The sequence below is a fragment of the Drosophila miranda genome, chromosome XR, assembly GCF_003369915.1.
Source record: "Drosophila miranda strain MSH22 chromosome XR, D.miranda_PacBio2.1, whole genome shotgun sequence".
Taxonomy (NCBI): Eukaryota; Metazoa; Arthropoda; class Insecta; order Diptera; family Drosophilidae; genus Drosophila; species Drosophila miranda.
Window position 1 is genome coordinate 44,674,554 of NC_046674.1, and position 7,246 is coordinate 44,681,799.

General features: G+C 52.5%; 1 pseudogene; it reads right to left on the minus strand.

Moving 5' to 3' along the window:
* Positions 1-655: 655 nt before the first annotated feature.
* LOC117186671 lies at positions 656-6,066 on the minus strand (annotated as a pseudogene).
* Between the last annotated feature and the right edge of the window lie 1,180 nt (positions 6,067-7,246).

Consider the following 7,246-nt stretch of genomic DNA (forward strand, 5'->3'; position numbering starts at 1 on the left):
GAAACCCCCTAAGATCTTGTAACACCTATTGATTTTTGGGGAAATAGGCAAACTGTTCGAAAGTCAAGTTTTCTCTGCCACCCCCAATCTATAATATAACGAGGGGGAACGTTGTGAGTTGCTGCGGACACAGCAACTCTACAGTTATACCCGATACTAAGTCAGTATGGCTCTCCTCCGGCAGACGCCGCTAATATTGAACGACACGACAAAGAGTGCGTGCGAGAGAGACAGAAAATCAGTCTGAGCGTGTCGTCGGGTGCTGCGTAGCCAGTGCAAATTGATTTGTTCCTTTTGGCTATAAAAATCATCTGATCTGATCCAGATTCAGCAACCGGATAGATATGGTCGTTATCTATGAATCTGCGTTTTTAGTTTTCTCGAATCTGCAATATTGTGGATGCAACAGATTTTCGTTCTTTGTGTGGGCGGAAGGGGGTGGGGCGAAATTTTGAGATATACATTTTAAAGTGACATCTTAAAGGAGTGTGTGTACCAAATTTGGTTACTCTAGCGTTAATAGTCTCTGATATTTGTGGATGCCTCAGATTTTCGTCCTTTGCGGGGGCGGAAGGGGGTGTGGCGAAATTTTGACACAAAATGGTCAAGGTCCGATATCACAGGAATGTGGATACCAAATTTGGTTGCTCTGGCTCTTATATGTTTTGAGATCCTTGAACTCATATTTTGCAATTGGCAAAACCGACTGTTTTGTAGGAGGGCGGATCACCGGAGCGGCTTTCCAGCGATGAGTGGGAAAATATCCAAAAGAAGAAGTCAGAGTTGTTCCAATAAATATGTTCCTTGTATTTCGGTATATATGTATGTGGACTGTAGGTGCGCGTATGTGCACGACGACAGCTTGTAGCGGGATGGAAAACGTAACTAACTACTAGGCCTTACGATCTATGCTCCATGATGGCTTGAGCGCCGGGTGGATCGTGGGTCGTAAAGTCTCCCGAGCGCCCCTCCGAGCGCGCGAGAGCGAGTTGAGACCGGAGCGCACGAAGTTGGCACAGTGCGCGGCAATCATCTGCTGCTGGCCTGAACGTGGATGCCGGCTCTCCCCGGTGCGGTTGGCGCGTGAGCGTGGGGCCATGTCTGGATACGATGAACTAGGAGGAAGGAAAGTGGTCGAAGAAGTATTAGTAATGAAACTTGGAGCTTTGGAAAGTACATTCGCGTTATTGTTGGACGGAACTAGGGCGTTCTACTGGGAGGAGAACGACCTTTACAACAGGCCTTTTAAGGACCCCGCGGGCAGTAAGGATATCTACCACACGGACTCTATCGTCAGCGCCGGGATACACGGACTGGACTCTCCCGAGCCGCCACTCATTGGAGGGCAGGTTGTCTTCTTTGACGACAACCATATCCCCAACCTGGAGATTTGGCGTCGGCGTCTGCCACTTAGTGCGCTTGTGGAGCTCTTTGAGGTATTCCTCTTTCCACCGCTGGCAAAACTGTTGGGTGAGCGCCTTTAAATGCTGCCATCGATTGATTATTGATTTAAGGTCACCCTTTATTTCGGGTTCGGCCGTGGACATCAAGGGTCCCCCGGTAAGGAAGTGCCCGGGAGTAAGGGCCAGCAACTCAGTTGGATCTTCGGACATCGGCGAGAGCGGCCTGGAATTAAGGCATGCTTCGATCTTTGCGAGAAGCGTGGAAAGCTCTTCGAAAGTGTACTTCCGAGTGGACGTGGCTTTGTAAAAGAGAGTTTTGAAACTCTTCACCCCGGCTTCCCACAGACCTCCCATGTGTGGAGCTCCTGGTGGGATAAAACGCCACGAAACCCGGTGATGGCTGTACGCATCAGTTATCGAGCCCTTGAATGCTACTAGGAAGTCACGGGAAAGCACCTTGGCGGCACCAACGAAAGTTTTGCCATTGTCGGAGTGAATGCGCTGCGGACACCCTCGTCGTGCGACGAAACGAGCGAAGGCTGCAAGAAATTTCTCGGTCGTGAGATCCGACGTGGGCTCCAAATGGATCGCCTTCGTGGAAAAACACACGAACACACACACATACCCCTTGGTTATCAGAAACGCTCTGCCTGTGTAATTCCGTATTTCGAAGGGCACCAATTCCGGTAGTCAATTCCGTAGTCAATTCCGTTGTGCGTGAACGGTCTGGAAAAGGACGTTCGTTCCGTAGGAAGATCACCCATCATTTGGGCTTGCAACTTCTGTCTGTGGATGACGCATACCTTGCAGGAGTTTACCACCCCCTTCATGAGTTTCTAAACCTTGGGAATCCAGAACTTGGATCGGATAAGTCGCACCATTAGTTGGTATCCGCCATGAAGAGTTATCCGGTGGGTGAATTGCGCGAGAAGGCGGGATAGCCGGCAGCGGTACGGCAGAATAATGGGATGCCGTTCGTCGTACTTCAGAAAGGTAGAAGTTGCGATACGGCCACATGCTCTTATGAGCCCATGTTGATCTAGGAACTGGTTCAAATTCAGGATAGAACTTGACCTTGGCACTGGCCGCTTCTCGCTTAGGCAGTGATGCTCTTGGGAGTATTCCCTGCGCTGAGTCTCTAGGATAAGAGTGCGCTCAGCTTCGGTAATGTCTTCGCTTGCAAGGTGGTCCTCTTGTCCGGTGACCAGCTTCCGGCAGCGTTTTGTGAAGCGAAGGACATAAGCACGGACTCGCAGGGCTCTCTCCAGATTGGAGAACCGATCGAGGAAGTCTTCGGATGGGCTCGGTGCAAAATGAACCTTCAGATCACGTTATTCGAGGGTTATCACGGGATCGTCCCCGCCTTGGGCTGGCCATTGATGCTGGGGCCCTTGCAACCACGCTGGTCCGTGCCACCAGAGTTGGTTCTCGACGAGCTCTTGTAAGGATACGCCCCTGCTGGCGAGGTCGGCGGGATTTTGTGCGGACGGAACGTGACCCCAATTCTCGACCCCGGTGGCTTACGAAATTCTGGTCACTCGGTTGGCCATAAAGGTAGTCCAGTGGCAAGCAGGCTTTTTCAGCCAGGACAGGACTATAGCGGAATCTGTCCAGAAGTAACAGGTTGTAGGTGCGCTTGGCATATTTGGCAGGATAGCCGTCGCCATTTCGGACAGCAGCACGGCACCGCACAGCTCTAACCGGGGGAGCGATACAGTCTTAACGGGTGCGACTCGTGTTTTCGCGGTAAGCAACTGCACCTTGACCAGGTGGTCAGTCTCGATGCGTACGTAGATCGCCGCACCGTACGCCTTTTCGGACGCATCGCAAAATCCGTGATGCTCGACCCTTACAGCTGGTTCGGAGCCAATCCACCTTGGAATGCGGATCTGGTCGAGAGCGGAGTAGCTCCGCAGAAAACTCTGCCAGCGCTGACGCATCTCGGTCGGAAGATCTTCGTCCCATCCCACTTCTTGCAACCAGATCTCTTGCATGAAGATCTTTGACCGGACAATGAAAGGAGCCAACCAGCCCGCAGGGTCGAACAACCTTGCTATCTGGGAAAGCACCGCTCGCTTGGTATAGGATGCGGTAGATGCCAGTTCTGGCGGAACGAAGAAGAAATCGTCTGTTGTCGCCTTCCAGCGAATTCCGAGAGTCTTGGCTGTGCTTTCTGTCTCGAGTTCAAGGAAGTCGGTGTGAAGGAGATGGTCATTCGGAATGGTAGTCAGGATATCCTTGTGGTTGGACGTCCATTTTCTCAGTGGAAACCCGGCAGAACTCAGGGCGGCCTGTAACTCGCGGATAGCTAGTTGAGCCTCAGTGGGAGAGTCTGCTCCCGCAAGGACGTCGTCGACATACATACAGGACCGAATGATGTGACTGGCTCTTGGGAATCGGGACTGGACATCGTCTGCAAGCCGTTGCAACACCCGGATGGCGAGAAAGGGAGCACAATTGACTCCAAAGGTGACAGTTTGCAACTCATAGTCGCGTATCTCGCCCTCCTTGTTGCGAAACAAAATTCGCTGGAAGGGGGTGTGCTTCGGATCTACCCAAATCTGCCGATACATCTTGGTGATGTCAGCATTGAAGACGTACCGGTAGTAGCGCCCCTTCAGGATCTGAAGGGTTAAGTCGGACTGGAGAACAGGGCCGGGGTGCAGAAGGTCATTCAAGCTGATACCGTTAGTCGACGGGCTGGATGCGTTAAATACAACGCGGACTTTCGTGGTGGTGCTATCAGGCTTGAAGACAGCGTGGTGCGGCAGGTAGTAGGTTGAGGACCCATGAGTCGGAAGAACTTCTGTCATGTGTCCAAGCTCTAGGTATTCTTGGATCACGGTGTCGTACTGCTCTTGTAGGGGACTGTTTCTTTTCAAGCGATTTTCGTTTCTTAGGAACTGGGCCAGCGCGGTTGCCCTTGAATACCCCAGATCTGATCCGAGATGATCTGGGTCGCGAAACAGTAACGTGACGACGTATTTCCCGCTTGGCGTTCTTGACGTAGTTCGGAGGAAATTTCTTTCGCAGTACGAATCCGACTCGCTTTCTATTTTAGTAGGAATGTCCTCCACCTCCCAAAACTTTGTGAGGAGTTTGTCTAACGGAGTCTCTAGCTCGGTGGAAATTTGCGTGGAGAAGGATGCGACCCTGCCTTGTACCGTGTTTGGCACTGGGCCTGTAAGAACCCATCCGAAAATGGTCTCCTGTCCGAGGAGAGATCCACAGATGTTCGTCTGTGAGCCGCTCAAGAGGATGGATGGAAAGATGTCGGCACCAATCAGGACATCTATTTGTGAGCTTGCGTAAAATGTCGGGTCTGCCCATGGCAGGTTCGGCAAGTCTCGCAACGAGTGTTGCGGGATCGGATGGGAGGGAAGGCTGCCTGATAGTTCCGGCAGGACATAGGCTGTGGCGTCCAAGTGTAAGCCCGGCTTAGTCGGGGAGCGGATGGCAAAATTGCAGAGCTTCTTGGACTGAGCGGATATGGTCTGATTGAGCCCCCAGAGACCTGTGCCTGGGCGAGTCGGAATGGCAACTTAATGATCTGGAAGAGACGTTCCGTAATGAACGTCGCCTCGGAGCCCGGGTCGATTAGAGCGCGGGCGCGAAAGTTTGTCCCCAAGTGGCAAATATTAATAATAGCCGTGCCCAGGAGTACCGCCCTCTTGCCGGAGGCGAAATAGTTCTGAACGCTAGGCTGAGCTTCGGCAGGAGTCGGAAGTGGTACGGAGTTGGGCACGGATTGGCTGGAAACTGGAGTGACACGGTGCAGCAGCGTATGATGCCGGTCTCCACACGTGTTGCAGTTGTGGGCGCTTTGGAATTCACGAATCTGGTGACCTCTTGCGAAACAGTTTAAGCAAAGCATTTTTTGCTTAATATAGCTGGAGCGAGCATCAGGTCTCATCTGAAGGAATTGAGGGCATACCCGGATCGGATGGTTCTCTTTGAAGCAAAGATCACACGTTCTCCGCTTCGGATCCACAGTTGTTCCGAACGAGTGAACCCGCCTTGCAACAGGGCTCCCTTGGGAACGGAATGGGTTGGGATTGCCCTTTGAACTCTCTGACATGGGTAGACTCGCCCTGGAGTGGGCCTGAGTCTCCATGCCTGGATGGCCATCCTCGGTCACCTCGAGAGACAGGTACCGCTCCGCCAGGAACTTGTCCATAGCGTGCCAGGTGGGAATTTCGGACTTGTGTGTCACGGACTGCTCCCAAAGCTCCAAAGTCGCTTTCGCCAACTTCGCGGATATGAGGTACACTAACACTCCGTCAGCGAAAATGCTGTCTGTGGAGACCTCGGAGTGGTTGAGTGTCGTAAGGCACTTGTGGACGGCTCTCTGAAGCTCTTTTAGCGCTGCAGCTGACTCGGTGCGGATTTGGGGCAGACTGAAAAGGATCTTCAGCTGGGCTTTGAGTATCAGCCTCTTGTTTTGGAAACGCTCACGGAGGGCGCTCCATGCGGACGCGAACCCTTCGTTCGTGAGTGGAGCCTGTGCCACTATGTCGTGGGCCTCACCGCTTGTTTTTTTGTTGAGGTGGAACAGTTTTTCTACTGGAGCCACCCTCGGGTTCTCTATATATATGGCGGTGAACAGGTCTCGGAACGTGGGCCACTGCTGGTAGTCCCCACTGAAAACATCAGTGTCACATGGAGGAAGACGGCAACTGCCGGAAGTCGGCACTTGAATGGCCAGTTGAGGCGTGTGAGGGACAGTCGGGGGTTCGAGCTGATCGTTCAGTTCGGCAAGGCATTGCGCGTAGACCGCGTAGCAGTCATCGTACATCCCCTGGACGTCAGCTGCCCCCTCTGGATCTACTTCCGTTATCGCCTCCACACAGGCCTCGAACTCCGCGTCCACCTTCGCCCACAGGCTTCGGAGTTGATCTCGATGGACTTGGGAGAGCGAGCGGGTTGGTGTGCTAGCATCTGGAGCGCTGAGCTTCTGGTCGAAGCGTGTCAGTCTGCTTGCAGCCAAGGCAAACTTAGACCGTGCGGAACTGGCGACCGATTGGGCCAAAGTGCTCGGAACCGTGCGAGGGACGACCGAGGGGAGCAACAAGGCCTCAAAGGCATGTGGTGTGTGAGCCCTGGACGTGGTCGGACTACGCTCAGCTGGGGCCGGACGGGAAGCTGTGGGCGTAGTGATTGAGCCGTTGGAGCTGGGTGGATGGGTCAAACTCAGCGAACTCCCCCGCTTAAACTTCTTGCGAGATTTCTTCTCACCAGTGGGCATGGTTGGCTGATGGATTTGCGATAGCGCGTATCAGAGTCGCAAAGCAGGTGAGCGGAAATGGAGAAGTGGAAGTTGTGAACGACGAACCGTGGTTATGTGGCCTTGGCGGGATTTATCGCGAGTATTTATATAGTAGAAGTCGGGCACCGTGGCCGGAATATATAAATATAAAATACTACGATCAAATAAAAAACAAAGGGCCAACCAAGAGCGACTAATAAGGATGAGCAATGATATGGATGCACAAGGTACCCCTATATAGAGTCGGTTGCAAACGAATGTTGAAAACAATATACCCTCGAAGTGCTGGGTAGCGCTACACTTGGCGCTCCGTTACGGTCAAGCGCGGCACCGAAAAATATTCTCCCACCAACAACAGCGCAAGCAAACGGTGGAGAAGCGAAAGCGAAAGGAAAAACGAAACGAATGCACCGCTGCTGCTGCTTGTATGTGTGTGCGGATGGATGTAAGTGCTATGTACCGTGGCTTGGGTTGACGACCCAACCTTTTGGCGAGATTTAAAACAACGGTTAAAACGGTGGATGACCGTTTTATATGCAATATGTATAATTTAAAATGCGTACGTATGTATGTATGT